The sequence below is a fragment of the Carica papaya genome, chromosome 4 (genome assembly GCF_054855325.1).
Source record: "Carica papaya isolate Zhongbai chromosome 4, ASM5485532v1, whole genome shotgun sequence".
NCBI lineage: Eukaryota > Viridiplantae > Streptophyta > Magnoliopsida > Brassicales > Caricaceae > Carica > Carica papaya.
The window spans coordinates 7886034-7902273 of record NC_142312.1 but is presented as its reverse complement, the minus strand read 5'-3'; positions in this window follow the sequence as shown (position 1 = coordinate 7902273).

Below are 16240 nucleotides of genomic sequence, written 5' to 3'. Positions count from 1 at the left end.
TCAGTCCTAAGTTTAATTTAAAATGTGTTTCAATGGTGTTTTGACCAACTCTTTTGATTACTTGAGTTCAGCAAGAGTTGGCAGTACCTTGGCGACCAAAAATTGAGGAAAAGATCCTTAGTTTCTGCGTTAGCTTAGCATTAGAGCTTTGGCTCAACCAAGCGGTTATGTATCCCTTTCTTTTATATTGTTTGTGTTTCAGTCATTGTGTTCTTCCTTGTTGTGTGGTTTGATCTAATATTCAAAAAAAAAACTTCTTGTATTGCAAGTGTTTGCTTCTAATCTTGCAAATCAGTGTTCAATTCACACAAGTATACATCAAAATGCACACAATTGTTATTGAAGATTATTTAGGTGATCTTAGGATTAAAGCTTGCTTGTTATTCTGATTAGCATTGAGTGGTGTGATGGTTTGAGACTTCATTAGGAAATTTCAGATTTCTTACATTAATTCATATTGTCTTTTATTGATTGCTAATTTCTTTTCTTGTTATGTCCTTTTTGCACTCCATACATAATTAGATAGCAAATTGTGTCTTGCTATATAGATTAATTCCAATTCACATACTAATTTCTTTTCCTAGTGTGCACATTCTTTTTAAATAAAATTCTAGTTGATTGTCATTGTCTAAATTTCTTAGGAATATCCTTGTACTTTTTGAATTTAATTTTGTGTGTTAAGTTTAAAATCTTAATTTGACTAATTGAAACCTGCAGCATACGACCAAAGAAAGACTTGAGTGGTAAAAAACTTGAGTGTTACATTTGTTTAAAAGCCAATTGAGTGAAACACGAGAGTATTACTGTGAGGTTTTCTTTTCTTTTCTTGTATTCTTTTCTTTTGTATTGCTAAATTTTAAAGATAATAATGGAGTCTCCATATATTTATATGAATCTTTGGGTTAAAGCTATGCCAAACCAAATGGAGATGATGTAAAAGATGATTATACAACATCAAGAGAGACTTGAAAGCTCCAATGAAGGGAAGAGTTCATCATCAAAACCAAAGAGACCAACCTATATAAGGACTGATACTAATGATGAGGATGGAGAGGGAGCAACCAATGATAATGGAAACACTCAATCTGCTCCTCATAAGAACATTGGGAGAATTAAAATGAAGATTGCTCGATGGTAAGACTGATTCTGAAGCATATATTGAATGGGAGATAAGAGTGGAGCTGATTCTTGAATGCCATAACTATTCTGAGGAGAAGAAAGTCAAGTTGGCAGCAGTAGAATTCAATGACTATACTCTTGTATGGTGGGACCAATTAGTGGTAGCTAGAAGGTGCAATGGTCAGAAACCCATTTAATACATGGGAGAGAATGAAAAAGGTCATGCATAAACATTTTTTACCTTCTCATTATTATTGTGATTTACATCTTAAATTGCAGGGTCTGGTGCAAGGATCCAAAAGTATGGAAGAATATTTCCAAGAGATGGAGATTGCCATGATTAGATCTAATGTGGAAGAAGATAGAGAGGCTATAATGGCAAGATTTTTGAATGGCCTTAATCGAGGGATTCACAACATTATGGAGTTACAGAATTATGTGGAGCTTGAATACATGTTGCATATGGAAAAAGTGAAATTCAAAGGAAAAAGTGCAAGCACCTATTCGGCAAACATAACTCCATGGAGATCGAATTCCAATTATCAATAAAAGGGTGCTCAGTTTAAAAAGGAGGACAAACCGAGGCCTAATGGAGGTAATAGAGGAAAGCCTAGGAACATTGTTAATACTTCTATTAATTTTGATTTCAAATCTAATAGTAGGAGTATTAAATGTTTTAAATGTCTTGGTTATGGTCATATTTCTTCTTAATGTCCTAATAGACATGTTATGTTTATGAAGGATGATATTATTTATAGTGACAGTGAGAAAGAGAGTGAAGATGAAATGCCACCTATGGAGGATTACAATGATGTTGATGTAGAAGAACCATTGAGTCACAACTATTAGTTACTAGAAGGGTGTTGAGTTCTAGTATAAAGGACGAAAAAGATGAAGCTCTTGCACAAAGGGAGAATATCTTTCATTAGTGAATAGAAAAGCTTACAGTTTGATAATTGATGAAGGGAGCTATGTCAATGTTGTTAGTACATTGTTGGTGGACAAGCTGAAATTACCAACCATGAAACATCCAAAACCATATCAATTGTAATTGTTAACTAATTGAGGTGAGTTAAAGGTATGGAAACAGGTGAAGGTTCCTTTTAACATAGGCAAGTACCACGATGTCGTAGTGTGTGACATGATTCCCTTGCACGCTAGTCATATCTTGTTAGGCAGGCTATGACAATTTGATAGGAGATCTGTTCATTATGGATTTGAAAACAAGTTTATGTTGGAGAAAGATGGGAAGAATCATGTATTAATAAGTCTAACACCAATGCAAGTGATGGATTATCAACTCCAAATTATGCAAGCAATGGATGAACAACAAAGGGTAGAGGCCAAACAAAAGAATAAGAGTGAGAGTGAGCCAAAAAAGAAAGAAAGTAGAGAGAAAACTAGCGAGACCAAACACTCTATGCCCAAATTGGGGGGGAAAAACGAGAAAACATTGAGTGTAAACATAAAAAAAGAGATGAAGTAATCGGCCATAGGAATGGGAGTGGTAAGATTGTGTATTTATTTGCTAGAGAAAAAGATTTGAAGAGAGTTATGACTAGTCAAAAGGCTTTAGTTGTACTTAGGAATAAAAAAGCTTTATTTACTAATAACGACTTACCTAAACATTTGCCTAGTGTTGTTGTTAATGTTTTGCAGGATTTTGAAGATGTGTTCCCCAATGAATTACCACCTAGATTATCACCAATAAGAAGAATAGAACACTAAATGGATTTCATCCCTGTGGCTGCCCTACCAAGCAGACCGGCATACAAATGTAATCCTGATGAAACCAAGGAGATACAAAAGCAAGTGAACCATCTAATAAGCAAAGGGACATATTAGAGAAAGTTTGAGTCCGTGTGCTGTTCCAGTCCTATTGGTTCCTAAAAATGATGGAACTTGGAGAATGTGTGTCGATTATCGAGCTATGAATAAGATCACGATTAAGTATCGTCATCCTATTCCACTATTAGATGATATGCTTGATGAACTTCATGGGGCTTTTTTGTTTACAAAGATTGATCTAGTCACTGGTTACCATCAAATTCACATAAAGGAAAGAGATGAGTGGAAGACAGCTTCAAAAGTAAACATGGGTTGTATGAGTGGATGGTGATGCCCTTTGGACTTACTAATGCACCTAGCACATTCATGAGGTTAATGAACCATGTCTTGTGCCAATTCATTGGTAAGTTTTGTGTTGTATATTTTGATGACATTTTAATCTACAGTAAGTGTTTAGATGAACATGTAGAGCATCTTAAGTTAATATTTTCTGCATTACGTGAAGCAAAATTGTATGCTAAAATTTTTAAGTGCATGTTTTGTTTGGAAGAAGTCACATTCTTACGTTATAAAGTTAGCATTCATGGCATTAAAGTAGATGAAGAGAAAGTGAAGGCTATTAGGGAGTGGCCTGTGCCAAAAAGTGTTAGTGATGTGAGGAGTTTTCATGGTTTAACAAGTTTTTATAGGATATTTGTTAAAGATTTAATACCATTGCTGCACCTTTAACCGAAATAATGAAGAAAGACGTTGGATTTATTTGGGAAAAGGAACGACAAAATACTTTTGATACATTGAAAGATAAACTAAGTAGTGCACCAATTCTGGTGTTACTTGATTTTAATAAAGCTTTTGAGATTGAATGTGATGCTTCGGGGAAAGGTATTGGTGTTGTTTTATTGCAGGAAAAGAAGCCCATGGCATACTTCAGTGAAAAGCTTCATGGAGTGCAACTCAACTATTTCACCTATGATAAAGAGCTATATGCCTTAGTTCATGCTTTGGAGACATGGCAGCACTATCTCTTGCCTAAAGAGTTTGTTATACATTCTGATCATATGATTCATTGAGACATCTTAAAGGGTAAAACAAGCTAAAAAAAAGGCATGCAAAATGGGTAGAGTTTATTGAATCATTTCCCTACACGATTCAATACAATAAGGGTAAGAAAAATGTTATTGCTGATGCGTTGTCAAGGAGGTACAATTTACTTTCTACTCTGAGTTCTAAGTTATTAGGTTTTGAGCATATTAAAGAACTCTATGTGAATGATATTGATTTCGGCAATGTATATAGCGCATGTATTGATTTTATATTTAATGACTTCTATAGGTATGATGGATTTTTTTTTAAGAAAAACAAGTTGTGTGTACCTAGGAGTTTAGTTCGTGAGGTATTAGTACATGAATCACATTGTGGGGGATTAATGGGATGCTTTGGCATTGAAAAGACACTAAATATCTTGACTAAACACTTTTATTGGCCTAACATGAAAAGAGATGTTAAAAGGTTTTGTTCAAGATGTATTACATGTAAGCAGACTAAATCTATAGTTAAACCGCATGGTCTTTACACACCATTACCTGTACCTTCTCATCCTTGGGAGGACATTAGTATGGATTTTGTATTGGGGCTGCCTAAGACTAGAAAAGGTCAAGATTCAATTTTTGTTGTAGTTGATAGGTTTTCTAAGATGGCACACTTCATTGCATGTCATAAAACTGATGATGCTGCACATATTGCTGATTTGTTCTTTATCAATGTTGTTTGGTTGCATGGTGTTCCTAAAACTATTATTAGTGATAGGGATATAAAATTTTTGTCAAACTTTTGGCGTGTTCTTTGGGCCAAACTTAGAACCAAGTTGTTGTTCTCTATTACATATCATCCTCAAACTGATGGTCAAACTGAAGTAATTAATAGAACATTTGGACAATTATTGAGAACCATTGTGTGTTTTAATATGAAATCCTGGGAAGATTGTTTGCCATTTATTTAATTTGCTTATAATAGATGCATTCATTCTTCTACTGGTTATTCACCATTTGAAATAGTCTATAGTTTTAATCCTTTAACTCCATTAGATTTAATGCCTTTACCTTTGAAAGAAATTATTAGTATGGATGACAAGAAGAAGTCAGATTTAGTGAAGTCCATTCATGCGAAAGCTAGAGCTCAAATTAAGAAGAAGAACGAGCACTATGCTAACTAAAAGAATAGGGGAAGGCATGTGATGCAATTTGAACCTGGAGATTTGGTGTGGGTGCATCTTTGCAAAGAGAGGTTTCCATCTAAAAGAAAATCTAAGTTGGATGCTAGAGGCAATGGTTCATTCCAAGTGCTGGAGAAGATCAACGATAATGCCTACAAGATTGATTTTTCAGGTGAATATGGAGGTAGTGCTGCTTTTAATGTTGCTGATCTATCTTCCTTTGATATTGCAAACTATCATTCGAGGTCGAATGCTTTTGATGAGAGGGGGAATGATGCAGATATCAAGGCAAATCAAGAGGATTGCCCAACATTGAGGCCTAGTCCAATTACTAGAAGTATTTCTAAATAATTGAAGACTAACATTTAGAGCTATGCGTAAAGAATGCTTTGTAATTATCCTGGACCGAGTTATGGAGACAATATTCAAGAATCCAATTTGGTGTATTTAATTGGGCCTTTGGGCCATGACCTTGCTTAAGTTGAATTGGATTACAAGCTCATTCTATGTGTTTTGAACTTTAAGAAGATATTGGGGTTGCACAATACATTAACAACAACTATACAAGTAGTTCAGCGTCATCAATGTGATAACTTGGGCTCTAAGAAGCTTATTTTCATTATGACTAGCCATGTATATTGCTTGGGCCTTAAGTAGCTTCTTTTTTTTAGCCTACATTCAAGTTGCTTGCTGACTAAGAAGCTTCCCTAAAGTCTTGGACGAATTTATGCCTATTTTTAAGGGATTTGTTTCTTACATTCAAGTTGCTTGCTGACCAAGAAGCGTCCCGAGAGTCTTGGAAAAATTTATGCCTATTTTAAAGGATTTGTTTCCTTTTTTTTGTATTTCCTATCTTAATAAAGAGTTCGGTTTTAAAGGGAAGTATTGTCTTTGTCCGAACATTAATCCTATTTAGGTTAGGATTTCTATTTTCTTTTTTCAATTAGGAATCTGTTATTTAAGAATTACCATAGCTTGACTAAACCCTAACCCTATATATATGGGTGTTCGGATTATTCATGGCAAATAATTTTTTTTTTTTTTAAATTCTATTTGATTTAAGTGAGCTTTGTCTTTCTTAATCATTTGCTAAGGTATTTCAACGTGTTTAATTAAGCTTTAAACTTAATAAATAGAATTAATTCTTCCTATTCAAAACATCTTTGAAAGCTTTGTCAATTGAGTTTGGGTTTCAACCCTACGTTTAATTGAAAATGTGTTTCAAGGGTGTTTTAACAAACCCTTTTGAATACTTGAGTTTAGCAGGAGCTAATAGTACCTTGGTGACCAAAAGTTGAGGAAAAGATCCTTGGTTTCCGCATCATTTATTAATTAGTAACATATATTTTCATTTATGAATCTATCATAAGATTTTTTTATTTTGATTTTCTCAATAATTATTAGGTTACAGATATAAAATAAGAATTTATTTATATTTTTTTATGATTGACTGATGATATCTGAATGACAATAAATGCAGTCTGAAAACTTCGACTAAGTGTACTTTTATAAACAATTGAAGGTAATTTCTTTTCTCCCATCATGAATAATTTTCTATTCCCATCAATGAAAAAAGATTCATTTAATTTGATTTTAGATCTTTATGGGCGTGGATATGTAGATATAATGGCTATAGCTTTTGTGTATTTTATTTTAGGCCAACACATGGTAAAATTTTATACAACTGGGTCCTATTATTGTCTATATGTTTCTAATTTAAGATAATTGCTCTTATGTCATCTTCTACTTGTAAAATAAATTTACATTAACTCAATTATTTATTTTTACATAAAGTATATGCTTGGTCCTATTTGATTCACTTTTTATCTAATTTCTATCTAACCGTCAATAAAAAATATTTAAATACTATTTTATTATATTTATTACTAGTTTATAAACTGAATGCTTTACAATTCTCATTTTACTGAGATATTCGCTCTTTCATATCCTCTTTTTCTCTCGATTTTCTCTGTGTACAAGAAATCTCTCTAATTTCAAGGTTTGATCCTATAAAATCTCCTATTTCTAGTCTACCAGACACCACTTCTCTCTAAACTCCTTTTGTTATAAACCAATTCGACCTAATGTGTAAAATAATTTCTGCATTTTGTGTACACAAAGTATTTCACAAATATCAGAATACGATTCCAATGGATTTTTCTAGGTTTGATTCTCTTTTATATACAAAACTTGTATATTAATTACCAACATATATTTTTATTTATGAATCTATCATAAGATTTTGATGTTTTGATTTTTTCAATAATTATTAGGTTACAAATATAAAATAAGAATTTATTTATAATTTTTTTATGATTGAATGATGATATCTTACTGACAGCACATACAGATTGAAAATTTTGACTAGGTGTACTTTTTTAAATAATTGAAGGTAATTTCTTTTTTCTGATCATGAAAAATTTTCTATTCCCATCAATGAAAAACGATTCTTTAAATTTGATTTTAGATCTTTGTGGGTGGGGATATGTGGATCTAATGGCTGTAGCTTTTGTGTATTTTATTTTAGGCCAACACAAGATAAAATTTTATACAACCGAATCATATTAATCTCTATATGTTTCCAATTTAAAATAATTGTTCTTACATCATCTTCTACCTATAAAATAAATTTACATTAACTCGATTATTCATTTTTACATAAAGTATATGCTTAGTTCTATTTAATTCACTTTTTATCTAATTTCTACCTAACCATTAGTAAAAAAAATTTAAATAATATTTTATTATATTTACTACCACTTTATAAACTGAACCTTTACCATTATCATTTTATTGAGATATTCACTCTTTCATTTCCTCTTTTTCTCTCGATTTTTTCTGTGTACAAGAAATCTCTTTGCTTGCAGAGTTTGATCTCTATAAAATCTCCTGTTTTTAGTTTACCAAACACCAATTCTCTCTAAACTCCTTTTGTTATAAACCGATTCAACATAATTTGTAAAGCAGTTTCTTCATTTTATGTACACTAGTTTTTCATAAATACCGCAATACGCGACGGATTTTTTTAGGTTTGATTCTTTTTTATATACAAAACTTGTATATTAATTACCAAAACACATTATCGTTTATAAATCTATCATAAGATTTTTTTTTATTTTCTCAGTAATTATTAGGTTACAAATATAAAATAAGAATTTTTTTATAATTTTTGACGATTGACTAATGATATCCGAATGATAGTACATACAGACTGAAAGCTTCGACTAAGTGTACTTTTTCAAACAATTGAAGGTAATTTTTTTCTCTGATCATGAAAAATTTTCTATTCTCGTCAATGAAAAAAGGTTCCCTCAATTTGATTTTAGATCTTTGCGGGTGTGGATATGTGAATTTAATACCTATAACTTTTGTATATTTTATTTTATCAAATTTGAAGTAATTAATTAAAATATTTCATTTTTTCTCTCTTTTCAAGCATGGAATATTTAGTATAAGGAACTTTTGTCTGTTTGTTGATTTATAAAGCATTTCTATATGGATGTATGTATATTTTCATATGTTATTATTATTTTTAGATTTGATTAATAATCATTTTTATTTTTATGTCCGAAATTTTGTATGAGTAGAGAAGATCTTCAAATTGTTAAATAATATATATTTTTATTTGACAGTACAAGCGCTGTCATTCACATACTTTATTATTATTATTATGATTTAAAAAACTTCTAATCTTGTTATTTATATGATGATTTATTTCAATAAAAAATTATGGAAAACTTTCTTTCAATTATCTAATAATAAGTTGGTTATTTTTTAAAATCATTTTTCTTTCATCTTTGTTTGAAACCAAGGCTTATTTTGTTAAATTTTATTTAACTCTTATTTTATTAATATTTAAGATCAATTTTAAAAATAATTAAATTTTATTATAAAATTTATTAAAAACTTTTACACATACTTTAACAATAATAAAATATACAACTCTTATAGGTTAATAAATTTGACTTTTTAGATAGCTTTGTGAAGGATTTCTATAATTTTATAAAATTTAAACTCTGATAAGGTGTATTCTTGCCTCTTTTAAGATTCAAGTAATTGTATTACAGATTTGCTCACGGAAAATTATATAACTGAATCTCAATTATGATCAAGAATACAAAATCATTACGAAAATGAGAATGGAAAGAAATTAATCACAATGGTTTTGATGAGAATGGTCCCTTGATTTGTTCCTTTTTCTTCTTTCAACAATGAAAGATAGTTAATGCCCTATAGGTGATTTATATTTTTGTCTCTGTAACTTTCAATTTCAGGCAAGATCCTATTTATCAAAAATAGTTCTCAAAAGCTTCTTCAAGTATGAAAACAATGTGCAACTTGAACTATGGCTTGAGGAATAGGGACAACATCAGAACTCCTAATAACAATCAATGACCGTTTTCTGATGATGACAAGGAGGAAACTGATTACAGCAGTGACTTTGATCCTAACTATGATAGCTGTGGACTTAGAAGAAGAAGAAAAAGGTCACAACCAAGAAATAGAGTCGAAATAGCTAATATGGAAGTAGAGAATTTTGATCAGCCTGTAGCAAAAAAGGTAGGTAGAATGTGTCACCATAGGCCAAAAATGCGAACATGTTCTCTAGACTCACGCAGAAATAGTGAAGGCCCATCAAACAACAACATGAACATCGAGCTTACAGAAAAAAGAACAATTCTATCTTGGATGATAGATATAAAAGTTATTGAAGAGGATTCCATTGTCAGATACATGAGTGGAAAGTGCAACGAGAAATGCATGGAGGGCAGGATAAAGAGGGAAGGTATACTTTGTAATTGCTACAATGAGGTTGTTCTAGTGTGGGAGTTTGAAGTTCATGCGGGAGGTGATAGCGGGATGCCTTATGGCAATGTTTATTTATCAGGAACATGTTTTCCCCTCCATTACTTACAGAGTCAAGCCTACAATAAAGACAAAGAGTTGATTCCTCGTGAATTAAACTATGGTGGGCCTCAACTACAAGCCTCATACGCACATGATGATGTCTGTTTCATATGTGTTGATGGAGGATGTAACACCTGGAACTGAAAAGGAGATAAAGATATAAATTGAATGCGGAAGTGAAACAATAAAGTTTAGAGTTTACATTCATTAGACAATAATTTAGAATGTCCAATAGGGTTACGGGAATGTCTCTTCTAAAAGAACAAACAAAAATCAAAGAAATAAACGAAAAGTAAATAACTGAGCATCTTAGGACGACCTTCATTAGCTTTTGAAAGAGTCTGGGTGGTGAACTATTCACAATCTTCTTGTTGATTGGGATCTGAATCTTAGTCCTCTTGATCTGAAATAGTTAATGAATGGGTGAGCTACACTAGTGTAGCAAGAACTACTCACCGATACAGAAAATAAAAGTTAGTAAAAATTATAAAAATAATCAATTGAGCTCTTAATTTAAGTAAATTCATTTACTATAAGTAAAATCATTTGTTGCATATATACCGTTGCGAGATTTCCAAAACCGACCTACAGAGACAATAGTTCAATATTATCAGAATCTCATATTCAAATAAGCAAGAATAACTTTTCCTTTTTATTTGCCTACTGGTATCCATAGGGGTCCATAGAGATGTCCCACTACACATGAATCAACATCCAACCTTGTCAACTAAACGACCGTCCCCATATCTCATCAGGTATGAGTGCCAAAAATATCATCTCTCAATACTTCATTTAGTATGATGGTGAAACAGCCTGTCCCCATACCACGTCCGATATGAGCGCCAAAAATATCAATCCTCGATACCCAGTCCAGTCTGAGGCAATGTTCACGGTAGGGTTCCCTATGTACCTGGTCTGTCCACCATCTTCCAGAATATCCAGTAAAGCTACCATTCATTCATTTATTAGCTAATCAATTTTCTGTTTACCTTTAGTTTTCAGTTTCATAATTTAACCATAAATCAACGCAAGACAAATAATACATGCATCAAGAAAATATAACTGAATCATTTTACTAATTTCAGTATATTATCATGCATTTAAAGCTGTAAAATAAAATAATCAATTAAACAGGACAACAATAATAAATAACCGATTCTGCCTCCATTAGTAACCTGTAATTAATTCTCGAAACTTTCTAAATTACGAAAAATACCAATTTTCAGCCATTTTTCTAAAAATTGTTTTCAATTTCATCATCCACCTATTTTTTCATAATTTTACATTAAATAAAAATTTATAAATTCAAAAATTATGTTTTTATATATATATTTTTTAATTTTAAAATTAATCTTGTGCCAAATTTCGGGCCTGAGTATTACAACTTTCTCCCCTTAAAATAAATTTGGTCCCTCAAATTTGTCCCTCTCTCACTCAATCAAACAGTTGAAGATACTTGGCTCTAAAGTCTTATTCTAGCTTCCATGTGGCCTTTCTCTGTGTGTGATTCTGCCATAGGACTTTAACGAATGAAATTCTTCGGTTACAGAGTACTTTGCTCTTTCCGTCCACAATACCTACAGGTACCTCCTCGTAGGACAGATCCTCCTAGAGTGAAAGAGGCTCATGAACCAAGATGTGAGAAGGGTCCGGGTTGTACTTGCGTAGCATGGACACATAAAACACATTATGGACCCTGAATAGTTCTGGAGGTAGTGCCAGTCTGTAGGCGATGGTGCCAATTCTGTATAAGATTTCAAATTGCCCAATAAACCGGGGATTTAGTTTTTCCCTCTTGAAAAACCTAATGATTCCCTTTAAAGGAGTAACCTTAAGGAACACCCGATCACCTTTATCAAATTCCAAATTTCTCCTCCAGGTATCCGCATAACTCTTCTGCCTACTCTGAGCCGTCTGGATGTTCTTCCTGATCTTAACTATTTTGATTGTAGTTTCCTCCACAAGATCTGGACTGAACAATTTTTTATCACCCATCTCTTCCTAACAGATCGATGATATACATGGGCAGCCATATAACACCTCGTACGGAATCATGCCAATATTTGCTTGGTAGTTGTTATTATAAACAAGCTCAGAGCATATCCTCTAGTGTGTGGATCGTCCTTTCTGATTGTCCATCGGTCTGAGAGTGGAATGCGGTACTAAGGGACAGTTTCATTCCCAAGACTTGCTGAAAATTAGACTAGAACCTAGAAGTGAACCTAGGATCCATGTCGGATACTACTGTCACTGGCACTCCATGTAACCTGACTATCTCCCGGATATACATTCTTGCTACCTTGTCCAAGGGGTCGGTCATCTTGATGGTCAAGAAGTGGGAAGACTTGATGAGCCGGTCAACAATTACCCAAATGGCATCATGTCCCGAGCGTGCCCTAGGCAATCCTGTCATAAAATCCATTGTGATGTGTTTCCACTTCCACTCCAAAATTGGTAATGGCTAAAGTAGCTCGTTTGGGCATTGATGCTCTGCCTTGACTTGCTGACATACCAAATACTTGGAAACAAAGTCGGTCACCTCTCTTTTTATCCCGTTTCACCAAAATCAGGGTTGCATACTTTGATACATCTTGGTGCTTTCAGGATGCATGAAAAACTTTTAACTATGAGCCTCTGTCATGATGTCCCTCTTCAGCTCACTGTCATATGGAACACACATTCTGTCCTAAAATATAAGCAACCCATCAGCAAAGACTCGAAATTCTACATTTACTCCCTGTTCTGCATCTTTCTTGAGGGCAACTAGGGTAGAATCAGCGGATTGGGCTTCATTTATTCTCTGAATCAACTCAGGTTGAACAGTCAAGTGAACCAAATATGTAACTCTCTTCAGGTCCTGAAGTCATACCTGTTGTGTGACCTCTATTATCCTGCATTCTGAAACTATTAAGTGAGCTAATATACTTGTACTTTTTCTGTTGAGTTCATCAGCTACCACGTTGCCATTGCCCGAGTGATATAAGATGTTGCAATCGTAGTCCTTGAGGAGTTCTATCCATCTTCTCTGACGCATGTTGAGATCCTTTTGACTGAATATGTGTTTCAAGCTCTTATGGTCGGTATAGATCTGAAAAGTCTTCCCATACAAGTAATGACACCAAATCTTCAAGGCATGGATAATCGCAGCAAGTTCTAAGTCATGGGTAGGGTAGTTTTTCTTATGACTCTTCAGTTGCCTGGACACATAGGTTATGACTTTCCCATGCTGTATCAGAACACAAACCAATGCCAGGTAAGAGACATCACCATAAACTGTATATCTACATGTCCCATTCGACAAGACTAACACAGGAGCAGTAGTCAACCACTTATTTAGTTTTGAAAAACTCATTTCACAGTTCTCGTTCCACTCAAACTTGATATTCTTCTTTATGAGCCTAGTCAAATAAGTAGTTAGACTAGAAAATCTTTCCACAAACCTGCAATAATAACCTGCCATCCCCAAAAAGCTACGAATCTCCTTGATATGATGTGCCTTATGAAGGTAGTCTGCTCGAGCCATAACCCATACTTACTCAACTTTGCATACAATTTCTTTTTTCTAAGAATCTACAAAATCTGGGTTAGATGGTGAGCGTGTTCCTCTCTATTTTTTGAATAGACTAGGACATCATCGATAAATACAATAACGAACTGATCTAAGAATTATCTGAAAACCCTGTTAATTAAATCTATGAAGATGGCTGGTGCGTTGGTTATTTCAAATGGCATGACTAGGAACTCATAGCATCCGTACCTAGTTCGAAAAACTGTTTTGGGAATGTCTTCTGCCTTGATTTTTACCTAATGGTAACCTAAACGCAGGTCTATTTTGGAGAAGACCTATGCACCCTGCAACTAATCAAAAAGGTCATCCATCCTGGGGAGGGGGTACTTGTTCTTGATCGTGACCCTCTTCAGTCCTTTGTAGTCAATACATAACCTTGACGTCGTATTCCCCTTCTTTACAAATGTGACTCCAGCACCCCAAGGGGATACACTATATTAGATGAATCCTCTATCTTGCAATTCATTGATCTGATTCCTCAGCTTCTCCATCTCCAGACGACTCATGCGGTAAGGGGCAACCAAAATAAGATAGGTGTCTGGCTGAAGATCTATGGTGAATTCAACTTCTCTGTCCATGGGCAGTCCAGGTAGTTCATCTGGGAACATATCGGGGAAGTCTCGGACTACCAGAATCTCTCGAATACAAATTTCTTTCTTAGGTTTGCCTACTTAAAGAAAACAACCGAGTTAAAGTACTTAATAATAGGAAAAATTACCATGAGAGAATAATATTTAAAGAATTTTATTAATTTGTAAATGACTCTTCATTAGAAGGGTTGAATACAAGTTTCTTATGAAAGCAATCTACGGTGGCGTGATACACTGCTAGCCAGTTCATTCATAGGATTATATCAAAATTCCCTCCGTGTTAATCTCTATTAGGTCCACACTCAATTTTTTATTTGCTATATTTATGATATAAGCTATGTATATAACCTCCACCAGTAGTGTCCTACTCCCAAGAGTAGACACAAATAATACAGAATTAAGTCTTTCAGGTAATACATTCAAGTTTGGTGTAAAAGCATGTGAAAGAAGATGTGCAAGAAGATTACAGGTAGTGTACGTACCCTGTATCACGTTTGGGTTGGCTTCTGCATCTTATTGAGTGAGGTTGTAAGCCCTGTCTTGGATAGGAGGTCTGGCTTGGTTCTGATTTCTCAGGCACTCTCTAGCGTAATGCTGGGCACTCCCACATATGCGGTAAGTATTGTTGAGGTGATAGCAGGGTCGGTCCCCATGATCGTTGCCGCAGTGTTGGCAAGTCCTACCGCGTCCTGTTGTCGAAATATAAGGAGGAGCTTGAGTCCCTGGTTTAGGTCTCTTATTCTACTGAACAGGTGCAATGGGTGCTGGTCTACGGTGTGAAACCGAGGGTCTGAGTTTTCCTACTGCTTGAGGAAAAATACAAAGGTTCCTCTTCACTAGCTGTGCCTTGACCATAATGGCCAAGTAAGTACTGAGCTCGAACACATACAGCTGCTGTCTAATCTCAGGACAGAGGAACCCTTGGAACATTCTTATATTTCTACCTTCATCCATCATGCTCTCAAGGGAATACCGGCCCAACTTTAGTAACTTTCGAGCATATTCTGATACAGTCATATCACTATAGACCAGGTGTGCAAACTCTATTTCCTTCAAATGTCAGAGATACTCTGGGAGGTACTCTACATTGAAGGCCATCAAGAAATGTTCCCAAGTGACTGGAACGGGTAGGGTGGCTTACTTAAGTTGCCACCAGCGGCCTGCCTCTCCCACTAGCATGTAGGTGGCAAGTATGACTATCTATTCGAAAATCACCCCAAGAGTCGTGAATGCCTTCTCTGTCTCAGCTAACCAGTACTTGACTTCTTTAAAGGAGGATGCCCCTGTAAAAGTAGATGAGTTTAGTCTTTTATACCTCTCAATGTAGTCTGGGTCCATCATGGGAGGAACTGGGTCCCCTGGAAGAGGAACTGGATTGTGCTGGGGATGGACCGGATGACCCTGTGGTAGTACTGGAAGATACAGTAGGGGCACTGAATTGTACTGTAGTGGTGCTAGGTGATGTGGTTGGGGCACCAGGCTATACTGTGGTGGTGCCAGGTGATGCAGTTGGGGTATCGGACCATACTGTGGTGGTGCCGAATGGTATTTTGGAGGAGCAGGGTTATATTAGAGTGGCTCACGATCCTCCCGCTGCAAGGGTGGCTCAACCTGTGGCAGTGGGGGAGGGTCAGGTAGCTCCCTCCTTTCCTCCTAGACCTATTGGGCAACGATGAGTCTCTACAGTATTTCAAATAGTCGGTCAACGTCCTCTGGAAGTGAACCCTCCCGGGCTGCTCAGTTTAGTGAGGGTCTTCCTCTACTCATCTATCTGTACCTGCATTTCACAAGGAATTGTTCAGTGATAATTCATTTTTTTGGTATTTTCTAAGGTTTTTGCGTAAGGAATGGTTCCGAGGAACACGGCTCTAATACCAACTGTAATGCCTGGAACTGAAAATGAGATAAAGATATGAATTGAATGCGAAAACGAAACAATAGAGTTTAGGGTTTACATTCCTTACACAATAATTTAGAATGCCCAATAGGGTTACAAGAATGTCTTTTCTAAAAGAACAAATGAAAATCAAATAAATAAACGAAAACTAAACAACT